This window comes from Ursus arctos, unplaced genomic scaffold, assembly GCF_023065955.2.
Source record: "Ursus arctos isolate Adak ecotype North America unplaced genomic scaffold, UrsArc2.0 scaffold_11, whole genome shotgun sequence".
Classification (NCBI taxonomy): Eukaryota; Metazoa; Chordata; class Mammalia; order Carnivora; family Ursidae; genus Ursus; species Ursus arctos.
The window spans coordinates 3,765,372-3,789,239 of record NW_026622775.1 but is presented as its reverse complement, the minus strand read 5'-3'; the positions used below and the strand labels follow the sequence as shown (position 1 = coordinate 3,789,239).

Here is a 23,868-nt window from a genome sequence, read left to right as displayed (position 1 = left end):
CCTCTCCATCTACTTCCTGGCCTCCAATTCCACATTATCTCGACCAATCTGTGGTCATTTTAAATAAAGAATTGTGATCAATAATCTCTGCTATAGAACGGATGAGGACAAGGAAGCAAATATTGCATTTGTCAGTGAGGTCACTTGTGTCCTTCGCCAGCACAGTTTCTGTGAAGGAGAGCCTCCCACCTGGAGTGCACTACTGTACTATTTTCTTTGTTAAATAAGAGGTGAGTTAAAGGCTGAGAGTGAGAGAGGTAGGACCTTGATATAGGGTTTTCAGAGAGAGAGATAAAGATTTGAGATAGCTGCTTTCAGAAATGAGAAAGGAAGCTGGCAAAAGATAAGTACAACTTTGCCAATGTGGAGAGCCAAGCTGAGGATGGAGCTCATAAATATATAATGGAGCTAATCAGCAGAGTTATATGGTTAACACAGCTGTGCCAGGACGCCTGGGTGCTTGAGGAGAGGCACTTAGATGGTTTTATCCAGGACCAGGACCTGGAGCAGCAAGTTTAGTAGAAGGGTAAACTGGTGAGGGTATTAAGATGGTGGATAATAGGAGGGATAGAATTTGAGCTTGTTAGAATAGGAGCTCTGCCTTATTTTCTTGGTCATTGCCAGATCGCTGGCACCTGGAGCAGCAGTCTCTAATCTTATCTGTGGCTTAGATTCCCCTGGAGAGCGTTAGAAATCCCTGATACCTACACCACAGCAGGAACCCCTTAAATCGGAATCTCTGGGCGGGTCCCAGGCACAGTACTTTCTAAAGGTCTCTGAATGATTCCGTGTACAGGCAAGGATGAGAACAATTGGTCTAAAACAATATTTAACAAAGCAAGAAGCTAATACACTTACTTCAGTGAATGAAGGAATGGAATTCAGGGCCGAGACTAGGAAAAGGGATAAATAGCGAAGTCTCCATGAACTTGAAGTGTAGGTTTGAGGCCACTGCTTTCAGAGACAGACAGGGATTGTAAATTTATCATTTTGGAGTGGACACAGTTGCAAGAGTTAAAATTTAACCCAATGCTGGCCAAGGGGACACTTTGCGTAGGTACCATGGAGCAACGCTTGCTATTGTAACGGCAGTTAATCTGAAGTTAGGGTGTTGGAAGGTTTGTGGAGTTAAATGTCAAAGCTGCACGGAGGATGCCCAGAGAGGAGGGGAGAAAGACTTGATGTTCATTGCTCTCAGGCTGGACATTGATCTCAAGTGCACTGGCTCTGACTTGGACTTCCTCCTGTTAGCTTCATGACCCCCAGATTCATGTTTTTCAGCAAATTCCTCAGGCCCTCTGAGTCTTGAGATCACCTTTGCTACCCTGGGAATGCATCCATCTGACACTAAGACAAATATACTAAAGACTTATTGGGAATTAGCTCATTCGTTTTCCTGCTTTCGAGAGAGTATCAGGCGAAGGCAGTGAAGTCTGGCAATGCAGAGTCATCAAAAGTGGGACATGCTGTTTAAATTCACTTCCTTTCCCTGCAATTTTGCTTGAGGCTAATCTGACCAGGGCTTCTATTGAACAAAGATGGCACTGGAAACAAACCCCACAAAACTCTCTCCCATAATGGTTTAGGAGAGAAACGCAGAGGCCAATAATCTCTAAAATATCATGTCTTTTTATTTGAATAAGATATTCATTGCTTACTTATCTTATCACAACCCACGACTCGACTTCTGTATCAGATTACACCGAGTCACATTGAACTCTCATGGGGAATTAAACGACTGGGGTGGGTTGGGCTCCCAGGAAAAAGCTAGATACACCCTCCCCATTGCCCAACACCCAAGTCGCTTCCAAGGAGCTGTTTTTAAGTAGTTGCATAAAATATGGTCAGGTGGTGAAGAAGCTGGTAACTCATTATCTTATTTCACGAAGAAGTACTTGCACTTCTCCTCCCAGTGAGGTAAACATTAACTTTCTAGATGGAAAAACTGCAGTCCTAATCATCTCTGCAGCGCTCCGGTCACATGACATATCTGGGGGCAGCTCCAGATGGCAGAATGCAAAACAAATGGTATGAGCTTCAAGCAATATTTGATTAAGAATTGTTCTCGTTGTGGGAAACAATCAGCACTCAACCCGGCAAACACTGGTGAGCTCTCTGGAGCCTGCTGCCCTGGCGGGATGTTTTGGAAAGTTGCAGGAGAACAAAAAATACCCCTCACTGCGGTAGGTGAGAGGAGGTGAGCCAAAGAGATGGTCATAGGGGGCTCTATATAGGAAAAAAAGAGGACTTCAAACTGAAGCCATGAAGTGCTCACCAAAGAGAGCCTAGAACAAGCAGCTGCTTCCAAATCATTTCCCGCCTCCAGTGGTGGCCCTCCTCCATTCCATGCCGTGTTCCTGCAGCCATCAGGCTCTTTCTAAAAGGTGCTTCTGGTTTTATCACTCCCCTACCTGAGCCCAGTACATGCTGCCCCGTTCACCCATTTCTCGGGATAAAGTACAACTCTGAGAATAGCTGAAAAAGTCTACTAGGACTTGATTTCTACCTACCGCTCCAATTTCTCTTTCTTCTTTCTTTTTTTTCTACCACTCCAATTTTAAAGCTTGCCATTCCCGGCTCTCATTCTTCACTATATTAAACTTCCAGCTTGCTTAAACCAGTGGCTTCGCCTCTCTGGAAGCTGTCTTCCACTTCTTTTTCTGGCTCATTCTTATTTATCAGGACTCAATTTAGATATACTAGTGGGTGCTGGTATAGCAACCTAAACTTCTCTACCATAAGTTATTATATCCCTTTGGCTGTTTAATTATCTACCCTTCTTGCTGACCAATATTAGCTCACACTGAGTGTTTAATATTCACCACACCCTATTAAGCGTATCCTTAGCATATCTCTTGTGATTCCCACAACAATTCTGTGAGAGAGACATTTGATTACAAATAATTCAACCGAGGCTTATGTGAAGTCATCTGCTTAAGTCCTACAGCTAGAAAGCTCCATAGAGCAAGATGTTGGTCTTGCCTATCATTTGATCCCTGGCAACTAATGTATACCTAGCCTTTAGTAACTAGCACTTACATTGCATTTAGGATGTACTGGGCATGTCACAATCTTGTCTGTCAATAGCATAAGGAACCTGAGGGATACAGGTTACGTGACGTGCCGACGGTCACACAGCTAAGTAGCCAGGCTGGGATTTAAACCTCAGCGGCTGGCTTCAGCACCACTACACTCTTAACCACTGCCCTGTTTTCCCTTTGCATGAGCAGGGATATTAAGGAAATGAATGAAACAGTCAATAAACCAAAGCAAACTGAGGCCACCATTTAATAAGGCAATTTGTCAGTCTTAGTTTGCTCCCGTGAAGTCTTTCACAGCACCAACAACAGAAGGGTGAACGCAAAGTTCCTATAAAATGAAAACACGTCTAAAAGAGAATTATTTTTTAACTGGCATCATCCTGGTTTCACTGAGCAGTAAACAGTGATTTTTTTAAAAATCAACTAAAATTTCCTTTTTTTTTTAATTTTTTGCACTGAAATATGTACTCAAATGACATTCTCTAGAGAAAATGGGGAGAGAACTCCAACGGAATTATGGTGAGAAGTTGAAGTCAACCGACTATACTGGAAGAGGACTGCTGTAGTCTAGGGAGAAAAAAAAAAAAAAAGAATGGAAAAATCCTTGCAGTTCCTAACAAGGCAAAAAGTTTAGTTTGGCCTTGTCAAGTACAAATAGAACTTGGGTGGCAGAGAGAAAAAAAACGCAAAGGAATGCTTTCCTAGTTGTGTTTTTCTCCCTTCCCCAAATGGAAATTTTTATTGCTGTTTCTTCTGATTTCTGCATTGTTTTGGTATTTTCTACCACAGTGAATTGTTTTAAATGATCATCTCAGCATTTTTTCCCCTCTTTATAAAATAGAAGAAATTTGAATTAATGGGAAAATTTTTTCTTTTTGGAGGATAATGACTTGGAGCATATGAAGGCAAGAGTGAGGGCCCCTGCCCAATCGTCAGAAGATCTGTCCCTTTGGCTGTTGGTAGCTCCTGTGCAGAAGACCCCCAGTAATTGTCACGAATCTGATGCCAGAGACTTATTTGACTTGGCTGCTATCCTTTTTTTTTTTTTTTTTTTTTTTTTTTTTAAGAGACAAGAGACAATAGTTGTTAACTAGGGACATTGGCCTGCAGATGGGGAGTTCAGAGATGAGGGGTAGGATGCATGGGTGTGGGAGATACGTAAAATAGGCAGTTGGATAGAGGGAACTGTAGATCAGAGGACAGGTAAAGTCTGGAAATATTAATCTGAAAGTGGAAAATAGCTAAACCAATGAGAATTTGATGAAATTACCCAAGGGAAAGGCACAAGTAGGAAAGAGAAGCTCCAATATTAACACCTGGGAAACTCCAACATTTTGTCCTCAAGTAGAGATGGAGGATGGAGAAACCAATAAAGGAGGAGGATGGTTAGAAGCAGTAATGTGGGAGAAAACCAGCAGATGTCTGCAGAGGAGTGTTGCGTGAAGGAGACAGGGATCAACGGTGTCATCTCCTACTGGGTAGCTGGCTAAGATATGTTAAGAATAGCCTCCATCACACTGGCTATCATAGAGATATTTGCTGACCTTGGTAAGGACAGTTTCTGGGGCGATGGAAACTAAGGTGGAGTTTGCCAGAAGGGCTTGAGGATACGAGGGGGACTGCATCATAATACATTTCTGCCAAATAAGAAAAGAGGAACAACAAGAGATAATAAACCATGAGGTCAAAATTAATGGGAAAGGAGGCAACAGCAGATAAGGCAATGCCAACACATTTTTGGAAGATGGAAAGCATTGACTTAGCAGGGCATGCGGGATATACCCCTAGGTACCTGGGGGCAGTAGCAGGGTTGAGGAACTTTGGTGAGTAACAAGTCAGTCTGCCATGTAGCGCTCTTTCAGTGTTCTGCGAGTGGATCCAGCAGGTACTTCAGAAAGTGGAGGTGAGTGTCTGGATGAAAACAGAGGTGTTGGTTGAAAGTTTTTATATCACGATTGAGCTCACTGATCCCTTTCCTTACATGACTCCAGTCAGCGGACTAATTCTCACGTGCCCCCAGCCTGCCCAAGGTGTTTTATTCTCTGGAAAAACTGGATTAGACACAGACTCCTGACTTTGGGACACCTAGACCAAGGGAAGGACAGGACAAGGCATGGAGTTGTAAGCACGCGGATAGAATGAAAATTTTCATGCTGAATTGCAGTCCTTGGACTCCACTCCTCTGCTATACTCCCCGAATTTTGTCAACAGACTGGAAAGCAGATTGGAGGATTCTTCCCTGGAGAATCTAAATTAACCCTAAGAAAAGACTAACAAATGCTGATATTTTCAGATTCGCCCAGTGAGAAGGTACTGCCTTAGTCTGCTCAGTCCACTATAACCAAATGCCATAGACTGGGTGGCCTAAACATTTATTTATTTCTCACAGTTTTGGAAACTGGAAAATCTGGTGAGAGCTCTCTACCTGGCTTGCAAGACAGCCAGTTGTGTCCTCACATGGTGGAGAGAAGGGTTTCTTTCTCTTCCTCTTCTTATAAGGCCACCGAGCTTATCCAATTAGGACCCCACCCTTACCACGTCATTTAACCTTAATTACTTCTGAAAAGCCCTATCTCCAAATACAGTCACATTGGGGTTAGAGGGGGACATAATGAATTTAGAGGGGGATACAATTCAGTCCACATCAGTAAGTAAGAAATAAATGTCAAAAGTGTGTCTTTTAATATATTTTGGGATCGGTTTATCATGGTGGGGTGACCATGATAAATGCAAGGGGATCCAACAGAAGAGAAGAGTGGGGAGGTTGTCATGCCCCAAGCCGTTCTAGAGGCAGCCAACCTCGCCCAACTAGAACAGAAGACAGAGGGCTTTAGCAAGGAGGTCCCTAGGTGAAAAATGCAATGGATGTTTTTAAATGTTTGGGAAGAATTATCCAAAGAGGTTCAGCAGACCTCTTGGAAAGAATTTAGAACAAAATAAATGGTAGACATATGGGAAGCTAAAAAATGGCAGTTTTGACTCCAGGAAAAAAGAAAATGTTGTACGAAAAGGAAATATTCATTATGTACAACTTGGGTCGAACAGTGAATATTTCCTGGTTATAGTAATGTAAATGATTGCTGACAGCCAAAAATTATAATAAAGCTATACTGAGAGGATGAAGAAGGAAAGAGGGTGTGTGTGTGTGTGTGTGCGTGTGTACGCACGTGTGTGTGTGTGCGTGTGTGTGTGTGTCTTTCTCATGGCATACTTTAACTTCTGTAACAAGAAGTATATAGGAAATGTTTAGATCAATAAACAGCAGTATAATCGTATAATTTTAAAATACATAAATAATTACTAGTAGAAACAACATAACAGTTGAAAGTGGTTTCCACTGCGAGTGGGGCCGGGGGTGGGGGTGGGAGGGCAGGATTGTGAACTGGGCAGAGGAGTGTTCATTTTCACTAAAGCCTTTTAGTACTAGCTGGATATTTAAAAACTGTATGCATATACTGGATAAAAAAGTTATACATTGTAACTTTTTAAAATACTTTGAATGAAAGGTGAGAAAGGGGAGATGGAAGTGTGGAAAAATCTTTCACGAAGCTTTGCCCCCAAAGGGGAACAAAGGTATGTATGCAGCAGCTCGAGTCTTCAAGGGTGGACTTAAACATTTTTTAGAAATTAAAGTAATAATACTTAGTTAACAAATCAAATAGTGCAGGGTTTATAATGAAAAACGAAGCTTCCTGCCCCACCCTTCCCAGCTCATGGCTGTCCATTCACTTATAAACGTTTAAACATACGGCATCTTTCAGCGCAGTTTGGACATACAGTTTCCCACCCTGGGAGAGAAAGGCTCACACAGGATCTCCACAAATGGACAGGAGGGTCTCACTATGTGCCCGCCGGGCACAGCTGCTCGGTGCAGGTTACTACCTGGGTCTCGGTGCCCCTTCACAGGGAGGAATGCCCACAGAGGAAGGTAGGAAGCGGTCAGGGCATTTCTGTGGCCCTGCTCTGTGGAATCCTGCAATCTCTCAGAATCAGTGTTCTCACTGGGAAGATGCCTATTGCATGAGGAAAGAAAAATCAGTTCCGTGTGTGGTGTAGCTTCAAGTCGTGAGGGCTGAATTCCACAGGGGAAGTAAAAAGTGATTTTTCCCATCTCTGTCCCTCTTGAGAAAAAAGGTGAGGAGAGGCTCACAAAAGCTTTCTGTTGGCATCTTTGTCCAGACCCTGTGTGGCCATGATTATGAAGGCCTAGAATAGTTCTTGTGGTCACAGCTCTGCAAGAGTATCGTATGTAAGGGTACACTTGATTGCACTGAGTGCCTATAACCACAACAATATGTTGTAAACATATACTGTTTACTTTCTGAACATTAATGAAACTACCATATTAGTTTAGAAGAACAACCAAAACTATAAAAGATTTCAAAACAAACCTAAAAAGCCCCTAAGGAAAATGACTTCACTGGCCTACAGATCATTATCTAATGATTTTTAAAGATTACATTTTACATTATTTGGCATCCTATGCTTCTCCTGTTCCCAGCATATTTAAAAGAATGACAGATCTGCCGAGTTTAATGTAATATAATCCTTTATAAAAATTACTGAACTCAAATGCTACAGGCAGGGCTAAGCACAGGTAGGAGCCACTGCCCAGGGGTGGGAGTTCATTCTGGAGGGAGGTTGTGATAACCAACTTGGGAAGAATCAGCCAACCATTTCCAGAGGGATATTTCATATGTATTCCCCAACAGAGACCCAACTCTCAAGTCTTCCATGATACTGTCATACTGACACACTGGTAGAGGAGTAGAGGCCCTGCATCTTTTAGCTATGACACATAGTCACAGCCTAGAAGAGGGAGACTCAGACAACTTCAGGGACCAGGCAGGTAAGTAAAATGGGATTGATGTTGGGACCCAAGAGTACATGTATTAAACTGAACCTACCCTTTTATGGTAATCCCCCCTTATCTGTGGGGGATACATTCTAAGACCCCAAGTGGGTGCCTGCAATCACAGATAACACCGAGCCCTATATACTATGTTTTCTCCTATACATACATACCTATGATAACGTTTAATGTACAGACTAGGGACAGTAAGAGATTAACAACAATAATTAATGATAACATAGAATAATTAAAACAATATACTGTAATAAAAGTTACATGGATGTGGTCTCTCCCTTTCTCAAAATACCTTTATTTGCCTTTCTTGCGATGATGTGAGATGATCAAATGCCTACACGAGATGAAGGGAGGTGAAGGACATGGTTTGTCATGACGTAGCATTAGGCTACTATATGATGTCACTGCTGACTGTTGGTAACTGAAACTGCGAAACTGAACTGTGGATAAGAGGGAGGAATGTTGTACATACATATATACGTACACATACCAGCCACACTGTGCTGGCCAAACAAGAGTCCTTCTTAGGGGCTGCCAATTTGTGATCTTTGGTTGGTTGTGGGAATACTGCCCCTGTACAATCTCTAGGATCATAACTGACCTCCAGAGCCTCCAGGGTTTCTGACCCCATCCTGGAGCAGACCTGATTGAGGCCTAAAATAGCTAATCCAAAATAATTGCCTATCCTTCAAGTCCCGCTTAAACTCCAACTCCATGAAATTATCCCAGTCTCCCTTGGCGATGTAGCCGCGTCTTCTGCTAACCCTACTTTGTATCTCTGTCGCCGCAGTTCTACTGTCCCTCACTGTGGTGGCTTGGGCCTGTGTCAGCTTCAGCCTCTGAATGGCACAGCCTTACCCACAAAAACTCATATAACTCTTTGCAAAATTTAAATGAAGGAATTTGTTAGTATTTTAATGGGTATATAGAAATGACAAAAAATCCTGTATCTGTATCCAAACCAAAGAGTATCTCCCCCAAGTAGTCTCTCCATGTTTCCCAAACTGCTGTTCTTCAGAACATTACTCCCAAGAGATGCTTCTTGAAAAGTGCTCTGCGGCCAAATGCTGAATTCCATATCCTGATAAAGACGCATCAAGCACATTGGCATTATAAAAGCTCTGAGAAGATCAGGAAAAACTAAAGAAATGTTTACTTTTTTCTCATGTATTTGACCATGTATTTCTCTGACCAATACATTTCTCATGTATTCTCTTCATGTATTTGACCATGAGATCCCTTTTTAATAGGATTATTTAATGGCTCCTCTGAGAACTAGCCTTTGCAGAGGCAGAGAGGACAGACTCTGGCCCCAGGCTGCTTACAACCCACTCCTTAACCATTCGTTGTCCTTCGGTAAATTACTTGACTGCTTGATGCCTAAACTTTCTAGTCTATAAAATGGGCATAACAATAGGATGACACACCCTTACGCGGCTGCTGTGAAGGTTACGTGAGTTAACACATGCAAACTCTGTGCCTTTGCCTGGATGTGGGATTTAGGTTGGAAAATCAGGCCTCTGTCCTTCAAATTCGACGACTGAGAAATAAGATACTGATCTAACTGTTGGCTGTGCTACCGATAGGAGCTGTTTAGAGAAGGAGGCATGTTGATGGGTTTGCTAATATGATCCACCACCTCCCTGCCTTACCCACCCGACTTCACCCATTTTGATTCAAGTGGCTCAGTCAGAGGCCAGGATGGACATGGAATCTTTCTTTGTAGGGGCAGACTGAGCAGGGAAAGTGTTTGTCTTGGTGTATTAGTTTGCTGGGGTTACTGTAACAAAGTATCACAAATGAGCAACAGAGCAACTGAAGTTTACGTCTTAAAGTTCTGGAGGCTAGAAGTCTAAAATCTAGGTATTGGTGGGACCACAGTCCCTCTGAAACCTATACAGTAAGAATCCTTCTTTGCTTCTTCCAGGTTCTGGCAGCCTCAGATGTTCCCTGGCTTGTGGCAATGTAATTCCCACCTCTGCTTTCATCATCACGTGACATTCTCCCTTTCTCTTCCTGTGGACTTCCCTCTATGTGTGTCTGTCTCTGTGTCTAAATTTCCCCTTTTATAAAGACATTGGTCATGCTGGGTTAGAAACCACACTAAGGTCCTCATTTTAACTAGATTATCTCTGTAATCTAGACCCTATTTCCAAATAAGGTCACATGCTGAGGTGGAGGGGTGGGGGTGAGGGTGGGATTAGGACTTTGATGTATCTTTTTTATGGGGACACAATTCAACCCATAACATCCTGAGACCAGGTGTCTAAAACAGAGGAAAAGGGTCTGAAGGTAAATTCTGAGACTTCTTCCCCACATTAACAATCAGAGACATAATTTTTGCTTGGTAATCCAAAAGAGAATCCGGAAGAGTTCCAAGTCCTTTCTCTCCTCCTAGGGCTGGAATTTAGAAATTTACCCTTATTCCATTGGAAATGAAGAAGTAGGGAAATGTGCCCCCCCTCCCAAATGTAGTCCAAGAATAACTTTGGGATTAAATAGGTCCTTTGGAACTGGTTCTGGTCCTGCCTTAAAATGTGTTAGTTCCATCTCTCCTGGGGCTCAAGGGTATATCTGTGTGTACTGAGGAAAGCACTGGTTACCTAGACACTGGAAGACTTGAGTACTCCTTGGTGTTGCACTTGGGGCCACCTCAATTGGCTCTGCCCTTGGGACCTATGTTCTTTCAGGCCTGATTTTTTTTTTTTTTTTGGCAATATTCTCATTAGTCTTAGAAACAACCTTTAGCAGCTAATGCACAACAACAATATGTATTTAGATTTTTAATAAAGTTTTGGGGGAGGGGATGGCTATCTAATAATGAGAAAAAAGTGTAGTCACACGTGGGGCAGACAGTGTTTCAAATAGCAATGTACAGAACAAGCCAGGCATGTTAGTCCGGAGAGGGGAGCTGGCAAGTGGTAAATGTTTATGAAGTGCTTGACTTGGATTGGCTCACTCAATCCTCGTGCCCTGTGAGGACTGACGGTGGGCTGTGGGTTGGGGCAATCCGTCTTCCAAGCCTGCGCTTTTAAGAACTGAGCTACATTCCCTCCTCTGCATGAAACAGAGGATGTTTGCTCCTATCCTTTTTCCCCGAGAGAGGTGTGTGTGTAAATTCTTCCACAGCACTCGATACATTTGGAATTATTCCCTCGCTTGACTGTGAGACCCTCTAGAACAGGAACTGGTCTACACCCATCGAATTCGCTGTCACCTTGCAGGTAAGTTTTTAGTTAAATGAATGAATAATTTTTTTGACAAAGAATCCTTTGAGGATTTTTCTGGTCCACACAGATATTACAGTCTTGAAAGTAAAATGATTTATGAATTGTGATTGTTTCACACCCAGAAACAAAAATGTTCAGGCTAATGATCTCTATTCAGAGAAGAGACATTATGTTGACCATTCTTTATTATTACCTAGAACTTTCCCCGCAGTTTAAATTGAGAAAGCCCAGTTTCCTCTTGTGTTTCTTCATGGAAGTGTCCAGGGACAGGTGCTCAGTGCTTGCCTTAGTATCTTCAGGCAACCTGCTGAGCGGTCACCTGCAGAGGCTCTTTCTAGACTCAGCGGGATAAGATGACTCTCAGTCATTGTCAGTAGAGAGGCTAATCTGGTGCCCCCTTCACACCTGAGGTTCCTTTATACAGTGGATTTTAGAATGCAAGGAGCTGATTGACCTTTGTGTTACATTCTACTTCTTCGGAAGTACCTGATTTCTGGAGCTCCCAAAGCAGAGGCTGGGTCTAATCAATTCACAGAAGGAAACACACATATCAGAAGAATCTCAGATCAAAATCTGGCAGTAACTGACCCTGTGACTTACTTTGGGAAATGGAAGGGGCAGGAAGTCCTGGCTAATTAGCTGTTTATTAAACCCAACACCCTGGTCCTTCTGTTATTATAGACAATGTGTTCATATGGAACAAGGGGAAACAATGTATTCATGGGAAAATAGCTACTGGAGGCTGGGTGGGACCAAACGGTAGGAACGGTGGCAAAGAGTATGTCTCTTCTGTTTTCTAAACTCAAGAGAGAAAAAATGGATATTGCTTCTTGGTCTGGTGGTTTCTGGCAGCCTGGATCTTCAAATATTTGCTCAGTAGCTTCTGTTTCTTAATTTAGTCATTGATTTATTAATTTAATCATTGAATAACTTGAATAACAAACATTATTGTCTACCTACTGTGTGCCAGGCTCTCAGTGGCACACTTAGAATACAGAAATGAATGAGACCTATTGCTCATCTTCCAGAGTTTAGGAAAGAATTTAAATATGGGAACGGAGTAGACTAGAAACACCTTGAAGGCAGGAATACAACTTATTCATTGGGTAACACCAATACCTGGCATGGTGCCTGGCACGTAGTAGGCATTTAATAAATGTTTACTGAATGTCTTAATGAAGGTATTAGTCATCCATTAATAAAGCAATTATCACATTTTGGTGTTAAACTGCAAAATACACGGAATACAGTCAAAGACTTCAATAAATGCCAAAAAGTGACATGCATGGTAGTAATTTAGATTCACTGGTTGGAAAAATATCCCAACATAACCTATATGGTATTCATTCTTTAATATATTGAAACCTCCACTGTGCTACAGTGCTGCTGTGTTCTAACTGTGCTTTAGACGATTCATCCTGAGTTAAAAGTCTCAGGGTAGTGTGCTCTTCCTTAACACTAACTAATACTTCCTTCCGCGGTGGCTCAACCCGAGCGAAACAACTAATATAAAAAGGGCATCAATTGTTCTAGTTACCGCTGGGAGAAGAATAGCATGGCACGGGATGACAGTTGCTGTGAGGACATTTATAACAGTGGTGTGTTTATATTCTTATTGATTTCTGATAGCACTTTTAAAATAGAAGCCATAAATTATGTATAGCCCAGACCTATTAGGAACTGCAAGGGAACTACACTTAAAACAAATGGCCCAAGAAATGTAAAGTCAGCTGGCTTAGAGCAAGAATTTCTAACAATAATTTATTCGTAACAGCTACTAGTCATGCTCACGGCCTTACTGGATGCGAAGGGGTGTCTCTGGTGTGGCTACAGCCAGGGGTCAGACACCAGCTGTGGAGCGCATATGTATGACCCAGTGCCTGCCAAGCACTAGGAGTTATTATTACCAGTGGTGGTAGGATTATGCTCATCTCCACAGATGACTGCTTAGAGAGGGCCACAAAGCCCCCTTCATGAGACCGTGTCCTTTATAACTGAGCAGCGGCCTCTACATATCATGATATGGACAGAAGAGCATGAGAGAGGGCTGCACGTGTCCACTCTCAGGGCCAGTGACATTGCTGGCTTGAACATGCTTCAGCCATGGCTTTCCCCACAGCTGCAGAAGGAGGTCTTGAGGCAACAGCTGTCCTGCAACCAAGTAGTGGCATGCACCTTAAGCTCTCCTAGTCAAAGAACTTTGAGGATAAGGGATTGGACTTGGCACTTCTAGGAAGTGGTCTCCTTGGAGTTCAGGCTTGATAACACGTGACAACTGGATTTGCGGCATTGCAAAGATAACATTCCTTAGCTTCCCCTAGCATTTGAAGACATACAAACAGCTGCTGGAAGTGCTTGAATGCCTTCTAACTGTGCGAGTGGAGGAAGATGTCCAAAAGAATGTGGGAAAAGTGTACAATCCATGTGGAAACCGGAGGGAAGCATAGGAATAGCCTCTGACCATCATGCACAGGGACTTTGTGGCCGCCTGGACCCAGCCTCCTCCTGCCAGCACCAGTCAGGGAATGAGCTAGTTGTTCTTCTGAAGGGTGGTTGAATGACCAGGGCTAGATAACAATCTCTGGGTATGAGCTGGCTCTATGATAATTAAAAGGCACATCCCGGCCCTTTTCAATAGCTTCATCATAGGGCAGGGACCTAGAATCTGGAAAATGGTTGGCCAATGTTCTGAGACCTTTCCTCCTGACATGCAATGTGGAAGTGAAGTGCATTCTTTCAAAAAATATTTATTGTTTGCTACATGATAGTTGCCAGGATTACAGAGGTGAGAGACCCAGATGACCTTGATGGAGTTTGCTATTAGCCTAGTGAGGAAAAAAAAGCTTTAAAACCAAGTCATAAAAATAAATACATATTTTCAAATAATGATATGTGTTTTAAAAGAGAAGAATGGAATACTTCGAGGCATTGTTACAGAAGAGCCTAAATTAAATTTGGGGTTGGGGAAGGCCACCATATTTTAAGTACATTAAGCTGAAAGTTGAAGGCTGGAGTTGAAGTTAGTGGAAACAGAGAGAGAAAGAGAGAGAGAGAGAGAGAACATGTGCCTGCGTGTATGAGTGGTGGGAGATGGGTGCTGGGAAGATGGGCAGTATCCTGGGCTGAAAGAACAGTAAAGGTCTTGCGGGGAAAGTCTGGCTCATTTGAGGAGTGGAAGCAAGCCAGGGTGGCTGTCACATGGTGCCTGAGACAGAGATGGGTATGGCTTGAAGCTGGAGGTAGGCAGAGAACATGTCATTCACGGTTTCGTAGGCCGTGTGGAGCATTTGTGATTTAATCCTAAGGATGGAGTGTGGTTGTCAGGGACCTGCTGTGGGCAGATGGATTGGGGGATACCCCAGCTACTGACCTGGATGACAGTGTGTGTGTGTGTGTGTGTGTGTGTGTGTGTGTGTATGTGTGTGTGTTTTAAAGGGATTGGAGTGTGACCTTGGGTACAATACCAGAGAAACAAGGTCACATTTCATAACATATTACGTAGATTATCAATGATGGTGATAGTGCTTTATCAAGGTTGTGAGAAGGGTATGCAATCATGCAGGAAAATACTTGATGTTGACCAGATCTCCCACAAACCTTAAGTGCCAGGAGCACAACAGTAGACTTTCAGGAAGGAGGGGCTGGTAAACAGAGAGGGTCCCTGCCGAAAGGGGAGTCTGAAGGCAGTTGTTCAACTAACATCCTGCCCTAATAGAATCTCTCCTCGTAAGCTGCTCCCTCCCACCTGTCAGTTCAAGAAATTAAAAGGGAGTTTAAATAATTCACTCATTGGCCCTTCTCTTAAGCCTGAAAACAATTTTTCCTGTATGTTTCTTAGGAAAGAGTGACCAAAAAATACCAAGCTGCAAATTTTTAACACTCCAAAGAATGCCTGTGGTGCTGCCCACTTTTGCAAAGCCTGAGCTGGGATTTTGTTTTTGATTAAGACTCTAACAATAATCCCAAGGAGCATGTACTTAGGAAGATGTTTTTTCTAAGTATGTAATACAACATGTTTTGCATTTCACCTGGGAAGTGATTGCTTTTTCTTTTAAATTTGGTGTGTGGGAAGCATATGTATAACTATGTGTCAAAACCTACAACTCCAACGAATCAGGGAAAACCTATGAATTAGTAGAGGAAAGGGCTATCATTTCAAGTTACATTTTTATGAGCTCAACCATCAAATATTAAAAAAGGAAGCTGTTGTCTAAAAGCATTATTTATAGACTACCACAAAATATATGATTTATTGTTTACAGATGTATTAGGTCAGAAGAATAATAAATTCTTGGTTTTAAGTAAATACTAGAGATGACAACCATGACTGTTACAGGATGAATCTGAATGGGTCAGAGAGGCAATGGACTAATGGTTTCAGAAGATTGAGAATGAGAACAAAAAAGTGCTAGGATTGCACAGTATATATGAACTCCACGCACTGCCTAATAGATGGCCGACAGCCTGACCAGTCCTAAGGCAGCAAATCTGAACTAATGCTTAACTTATTATGTGCCTTACTCCGTAGAAAAATCATTTCACATTCCTGTTTCATTTGCATAATCTTAAGAGAAATGGGAAAGTAATAATAAGCCACTTGACAACTAGAAGTATGGTCGCAAAGAAAAATGATTCTAAAGCCTTTGGCCGCTGGGGGCTGGATCCACAGAACTGAGCAGAATGAGGTTTGAACAAATATTTCTCAAGTCCTATATGCCACAGGATTGTGCAGTTGGCCTTGCAGAAAGCACAGTGGGCCAGTCTTATTCCCAAACTAGTCTTGGACCATGAAAAGTGGATTTAGCCAGCTTGACTAGGCAGTCTACCCATAGAATGTGATATGCATAATACAGACTCAGTATTACATAAAGGCTTCATCGTTACTAATTCTTGATTGTTAAGTCCCATTTTATTTTTTTAAAAGATTTATTTATTTGAGAGCGAGATTGAGAGCACATGCATGGGGGTGGGGGGCAAAAGGGCAGAGGGAGAGGGTAAGAGAATCCTCACGCGGACTCTCCGCTGAGCGTGGAGCCTGACATGGGGCTGCATCCCAGGACCCTGAGATCATGACCTGAGCTGAAATTAAGAGCTGGCTACTTAACTGAGCCACCCACGTGCCCCTGTTGAGTCCCATTTTAAAACCCCAGAGATTCCATACTAGAGTGCCAGGGAAATGAGCACTTCTGAGCTGTAAACATGGCTCAAAGGTGAGAGGGTAAAATGCAGATTACCATTCAGAGTCCAAATGATTCCCAAAGTTTGTACCATAATTCTGTCATTTGAAAATTAATTTTCTTTGCAGTTACTTAGGTTTCAAGAAACTTAAGGACCCATTTAGGTAACATACTAATATTTTAAGGAATGATCCCTAAAAGAGTTGTTCCAATGGTTTATTAATTAGTATTTGAGAAGTGCTGGTAAAGAAGGAAAGGGTTCATCACTAATTACTGTTTTATTTAGCATTGCATAGAGATCCCTTCTGCTTTTACAATTTGTGTTGGTGCTTTGTTTGGTGTTATAGTTAAAGGATATTTGAGTATTATTGAAATGGAAAATGCTATTTAATTTCTTTATTTTACTGTCTCAGTTTATATGAAGATTCTTTATAATCTCCAAACAAGAAGCTGTGAAGTCCTTAAAAATAAAAATAAGTAAAAGCTGAGAGCATCAAGGTATATAACTTCTTCAATAAACTGAGAGTTTCTGAGATAGCCATAATCACGAAACTTCTAGGATAGTAACTATAAATCCACTTTGCATACCTACATGTTAATGTTTTACATATGTTAATAAATTATAAATCTGATAAAATCCAAAATTCCGTTAGTTATTTAAAAGGGAGGGACTTGAAGAAAAAATCTAGAAGCTGATTTTTTAGCTATACCAATTGAGATAATTAGTTTTTTGTGAACAATTGAGAGGCCCAGTCTTCCTGCCTTGCTCCCACCAGCTGCCTTTATTTGAATGCTCTTCATGGGACACAGTGAAAACCAGAGGAAAGGGTATTCATTTTAAATGGTTTCTTTGGATTCTTTGGCAGAGGAACAAATTCACTGCTTAAAATACCATGAATTCTTGCAGTGAGGCAATAATAAACCTTTTTGATGTGAACCATGGTTATTTTCAGATATGTAATACATTTCATTTGCTGAAAGAGTAGGCCGCATTAACAAATGTTTTTTGTGTGTGTTTATATTATGTTTATATTCCGACGCACAACAACATAAATTCTACCTGCTAACTGGGAATTAGCTTAAATTAAGTGATTTTATAAGACTGAAAAGGACTTAAGACTTTTTTAACTTTAGATAAAGCACAGTAAGGTCACTGCTAGGCTACGGATTAATTTCAACACCTGAGATTATGTTTCCTGCAAAGAACTATGCTTGGACTTTGGATTGTAGCTTTTCCACACCCCATGCTTCCACATCATTCACTTCTCTGGAGGTCATTTCATAGATTGCTATAATCTATGAGAAGGAGGAAACTTACTCCATTGTTTTATTTCAGGAGTTCTAGAAATTGAGGAGATAATAATAGGAAACTCAGTAACAAGTTTCTTTCATTATACTATTTAAGGAATTTTCACCCACACTTCTTTTTTCCCTTTCATTCTTAATATTATTTCTGCAGAAGTTTTGCAGGTTGAGCAATAAAATAAAAGTCTAAAAATATGGTTTGTGTGTTCTGGGCAGTTTCTGTCTGAAGCAATTAGTAAGAGTATCTGGGACTTGCCAGAGACTTTCAAACAGGATTTGCCTCAGCCACGCTTTAAGGAGCAAACTAGTGATCAATGGTTTATAAAATACCTTTGGGTTTGCACGTATTGAACAGCCTGGCCTACCTTCAGCCTGTAATTTACCTCTGGGACTCCAAAGTGGGTTTAGTTGTCATTCTGGACGCAAATGAGTTGTGTAAATAACAGGTAAGGTGGAGACTATCAGCCGTTCACCAAATTCTGTTCCACCCTTTTCTAAACTATAGAGTTCTAGGTGGGCCCATAGCTTACATGCGAGAAATGCCATTTCCAAACTCCCATAGAGCTAGATATGACCATTAGCTAAGCCTCCCTAAGAGAATATAAATGGCAGTGATGTGTGCCATTTCTAGGTTCAGACCCTGAAACACCACATGCACGTGCCTCCTTAGACCAGGGAGGAGAAACCAGAATCCTTCATTCGTGCAGCTACTCCTTGCAGGCAGCATTCTACATGCTGAGGATATGTCAGCAAAGAAGAGACCAGAGTCCTTGCCCCCTCCCCCACCTTGAGCTCAGATAGACAATAAAAAAAAAAAGGTAAATAAGTATTATGTACAATTTCTTGGAAACAAATGCAAAGGAGAAAAATAAGGCAGGGGGGCGCCTGGGTGGCTCATTTGGTTAAATGTCTGCCTTTGGCTCAGGTCATGATCCCAGGGTCCTGGGACTGAGTCCCGCATCTGGCTCCCTGCTCCGTGGGGAGTCTTGCTTCTCCCTCCCCCCTCTGCCGCTCCCCCTGCTTAGGCTCTCTCTCTCTCTGGCAAATAAATAAATAAATAAATAAATAAATAAATAAAATCTTTTAGAAAAGAAAAGAAAAGAAGGCAGGGAAGGGAGATTTGAAGTGTTGACTAGGTATTAGGCCATAATAGGAAATGAAATGAGACCAAATACAGGTATAGACAAGGCAACGGGGGGTGAAGCTGCTGCATTCTGGATGTATGTTGAAGGCAGAGCCCAGAGGATTTACTGAGGGACTGGATATGGGATATGAGATAGAAAAAAAGGAAGGGTCAAGGATGATATCAAGATTTTTGGCTTGAGGAACTTGAAAAATGGTATTGCGATTAACAGACGGAACTATCTGGAATTCGGTTTTGGACATGTCAAGGTTGTGCCCATTAGATTCCAACTGAGGTGTTAAGTGACCAGGAAAATATGGTCAAAATAGGCTAAGAGTATTTATTTAGGAATCATCCATATAGATGTTATTTAACACAGCAAGACTGGGTAAGGTCACCCAGGGAGTGAGCGATACAGAGAAAAAAGATGATCTGAGGCCGGAAGCCTGTACCCTAACCTTTAGAGGTAGAGCTGCTGAGGGAGAACTAGCATTCCCCAAGCTGAGGAGGAGAGGCAAAAGGACAGGAAGTCCGTCAGGTAAGTGTGATGATCTGAAAGGCAAGTGAAGTGAGTTAGACCGAGGGAACTTGGATCCTTGAATGCCTATGTAAAGCACAGCCATCTCCTTATTCACCCTGTGGGACTGTTAAATGAGAGAAAAATAGACTGCATTATTTTTAGTCCCTGGGGTATTGAGTCTCTTTGATAAAAAAAAAATTTTAACTTTCACCCTGACACCAGGTAAATAGCAAATAGATTTCCAGTTAGATCTCCAACAACAACAAGAACATTCATAAAAATCTCAGATACTAACTTTGAAATGTGATGTATGTGTGTGCATGTGTGGGTGTATTTGGAAGGGTTTGAACAATTCAATAATTTAAAAAAATCCCATATCATTTGGAGTTGACTCTACTACCACTTTTTTGGTCTTAGACTTAGAGAAGGACTTGTTTCTGGCTGAATAGAATCTACTTGTATGTACATAGTAAGCACCACTAGCTTTGTTTTCTTCTGAACCATCCAGAGGGTAAATTGAGATAGTGAGAAATGACTTATTTGAAGAGCCCTTATCAAGAGCACTTTGTGTGATCTTTGACCTTAGTTTTCCTATGGTTTGGTTATATTAATTCTCTTGACTTTCAAGGGCCAAGAGGTCTACCTCCTCAACCAACTTCTACTAATCATTCTGTCTGAAGGAATTAGACACGGAAAGGTAAACTTATTTTGATACCCATGACTTTGATTTTAAACCCCTTAATCTTCCCTTTTGCCAAAGAATTTCTAGCATGGTCCCAATGTTTTCCAGGATCCAAACGCTATAAGGTACTCCTTTCAAAAGATGACAGAGAACTCAGCAACAGCAATGAGCACAAAACAGAGTAAAGTTGCAAATGCAAAGCTGACTTTAGCGAATGCATGCAGGGCAAACCTTGACTAGGAGCCACACCTTTAGATCTGGCCAAAATGGAAAGATCCCACCTCAGAGAAATAAAGAGAATAAAAAGGACTCTGAGTAGTAGATTGCCAAATTTCCTAACCTTCTATCCAAGAACTGCAGATTGCTAGAGTCTAGATGGCATCACATCCCATGAGTCAGAAGACCTGGGTTCCTGCGTCACTGGTCTTCCCGCGTCAGCTGAAACGCACACCAGCTGCAGACCTTGGAATTTTGGGAAATACCAAAATCAAGGGCAGGAGCAAAATTGAAGGCCAGAGAAGGAGCCCATTCAGAATGCTAGAAAGTGGTATCTATGCAGGTTGCCAAGACTGAAGGGGCCAGAAGCATTTCTCAAAGCTCGGCTCATGTAATCAGAAATGTAAAAGTCATGGGGCGCCTGGGTGGCACAGCGGTTAAGCGTCTGCCTTCGGCTCAGGGCGTGATCCCGGCATTCTGGGTTCGAGCCCCATATCAGGCTCCTCCGCTATGAGCCTGCTTCTTCCTCTCCCACTCCCCCTGCTGTGTTCCCTCTCTCGCTGGCTGTCTCTATCTCTGTCAAATAAATAAATAAAATCTTAAAAAAAAAAAAAAAAGAAACAAATGTAAAAGTCAGAAGAAGAGACCAAGGGCAGTCGGTGGCGTGCTTTCAAGGAGGGAACGTTCCAGGGAAATGGTCTAGAATAGGTGTTTATGAGTGACCATTATGGGCCAGATGTGGGATGAGACTTGGGTGGGTGCATCTTTCCATATGAAACAATAAAATCTGTCTCAGTTACGTTGATTCTTCCTTCACTTGTTCAACAAACACTCTGATGCAAAAGACACAGAACTAGGCAGTGAACAATAAAATGGTAAGCAGAGTAGCCGTGATTTCTTATTCTCATGGAATCTACAATCTAGTAGAGACCCACAGAATTTAATCAAATCATCCATTTAACTTACAAACACATAGCGCTTAGTACTTGCCAGTTACATTGTCCTAACTACTTTATCTATATTAACTTATTTAATACTTAACAACCCATGAAGTAGGTATCATTATTATCCTTGTTTTATAGGTGAGGAAATTGAAGTATAAAAAACCTGCCCAAGGTCACACAGCTAGCATGTGTGTGTGATTCAAGCAGGATTTGAATCCAGGCACCAAGGTCCATGCTCTTAAGCATTTATTTACAAACTCTTGTAAGTGTTCTATAGGAAAAGTATAGGGTGCAATATAATAGGTTATAACTAGGGGATATGATCTAATTTGGGGGAAGAAATGAAACTAGAACAGAAGTTAAAAAAAAAAGGTGTGGTCATTAGTGTTAAGCGCTCCATGAAATTTAAAACAGGACATGGATTTTTTGCAAAAGGGAAGTCAGTGGCAAATGTAGTAAGAACAGCTTCAGAGGACACATTGCTGCCAGCTCATGGTTAATGGTTAGAGCTTCTCAAAGAGAAATGGGTTGCTTTGTGATGTGCGGAGTTCCTCTTTTTGTAGATTTCTTCAGAATAGGCTAAAAACCACATGCAGTGGGATTATCACATAGTATGTACTCAACAAATGTACGCGTACTAACTGTTAGGGATATTATAGGGTGTTGGATTGTTAGACCAGTTAAACTTTAAGATCTCTTCCAACGTTAAGAGTCTAAATTTTCACTAATTTTGAATTTGTGATAACAGTGAATTTGGTTATGCTCAAGTTTCTCTTCAAGACCTATCAAAATGGCTTGATATAGAAATTTATAGTGGGTTTAAGAATTTAGGGACTGTTTTAGACAAATTGTTTTCAAATCCTGGGAGTCCAATATATGGATAGTTAATATGTTAATCTAAGATAGGATACTCTGTGTCTTTTATTAAAATTTTTGGCATGATTCTTGTGGTAGTTTCATATATATTACTATAGGAAAATAATACAATTGTGTTTATTTAAAAGTAAATATGTAGCCCTAGACATTGATTTTGATCTTTCCCATCTTTCCCTAATTAGTTGCATTAATGAAAAAGGGTAGATAATTTCTAGAAAATGTACACAATGGCTGGCTATAACTCCACTCACAGATTCACAGTAGATGTTGCTCAGTTACTTTCCAAAAGACAATGTTTTGCTCACATTCTGAAATGCTTGCCATTCATGGTCTAACACACATTATAACCCCTGTCCCTGAATCTTTCTGCTTGGGGACAGTGGCTATAAAGGACTTTCACTCTTTTCCACATGCCTCCCCAATTTTTGAAAACCATGGAAATTCTGGAAGGACCCCAGTGGTGGCTCTGGTGTTTTAAAATGTGATTTGGGGGCAACCCTCTCAGGTCCCCTCCCTCTTCGGGAGCTTTCTACTATCACTCAATGAACTTCACTTTGCTGTCCCCCTCAAAAATTTTTTAAAAAAATTAATAAGTAAAATGTGATTCGGATACCGGAGCTGCCACTGTCACACTGCATTAGAATGTGGAAGGCAAACAGAGAATGTGAATCCCTTGCCACTTTGGGGAGAGAAAAGCATATTTTAAGAGTTGCAGTAGAAAGAAATGTTAAGGGGGAATTAATTTAATGGCACTCTTGGAACATTTAACAAAAACAAATAATGACAGAACCTAGCTGGTTGGTCCTCCATTTAGTTGTTCCTGCTGTACCATCATTTCAAAAAAGCGAATCTTGTGATCGCTCAGTGATACTACCTGAGGTAGCCATGGAGGGGTTCCAGAAGGCAAACCCACAGAATGTGCTTGAGGCTAAGACAGCTCCTGCAGGGTAAGTCAGTCATCCACTGGAATGACTTCATGAGGCACCACTTCTATGTCCCCAGCACATGCAATAGTCCCTCACTGACGGACATGTAAGTGGTTTCTAGTTTTTCTCAATTACAAACACTGCACCACTAATAGCCTTGTGCATACTTTTTGTGTATTTCAGTAGGTCTAAAGAAACGGTCTCTCAAAACGAAACTGCTGATTAAAGATTAATTATATTTTACATTCCTCTAGCTATTTCCAAAATGCCCTTCAAAGAAGTCACAGCAATCTATACTCCTGAAATTTGTGTTTCAGAAATATTGACTCAAGAAGAAAGGCAGTGGAGAGGTAGTTATAAACTACGTCTGTGTGTGTATGCGTGTGTGCGTGTGTGTGTGTGTGCGTGTGCGTATTTATTAGAGATGAAAGCATCCTTCATTAGAATCTTGTTGAACTCTAAGGCTGTCCATTCTCAGAGATCTGGGTTGATGGCCACAAGAAAAAGGAAAAGGAAAAGAAAACTGAAGAACTTGGGTTTTAGTTCTGTTAATTCCTAATTCTGTAACCCTGGGAAAATTTTAAAATCTTGAGTAGCCGCAGTCCTCTCACTCTTAAAATATGAATAACTAAGTTAATCCTGAGGTTTAAATGAGGTAATATAGGAAATGCCTAGTATGCACGAAGGACCTGGTATACAATAGGGCCCGATAAATGGTCTCGTTGTCAAAAATCTCTATTATTACTTGCAGTGGGGATGAGAGTAAACATAGATAGAAGTAGTGGACTGTTCTAAAGATATCAGGTGATAAGAACTCCTTCAGATAACTCGTAATTGGAAAAGCGTTGTGATTCTCAGGAAATGAAGTACAAGGAGAGTAAAGATAAGTGCTAGTTTTCTCCAGAAGAATGCTTTCTTACAGGTGGCCTTTGCATACAGATTAATTTTAAATCTGAGGAAA

General features: G+C 41.4%; 1 protein-coding gene across 3 annotated transcripts in view; it reads right to left on the bottom strand.

Annotated features, from left to right (window-relative positions):
- The window catches only part of SGMS2 (sphingomyelin synthase 2), a 156,981-nt gene that overhangs the window by 91,365 nt on the left and 41,748 nt on the right, over nt 1–23,868 (bottom strand). Inside the window, exon 3 of one of the 3 annotated variants that reach the window (XM_057309993.1) lies at nt 4,834–4,952. The exons of 1 other annotated variant lie outside the window; for it this stretch is intronic. The gene's annotated coding sequence lies outside the window, so the exon portion shown is untranslated. Of the gene's footprint in view, nt 1–858; nt 926–4,833; nt 4,953–23,868 lie in introns of those variants that run through there. One more of the 3 variants, XM_057309996.1, reaches the window with a different exon arrangement.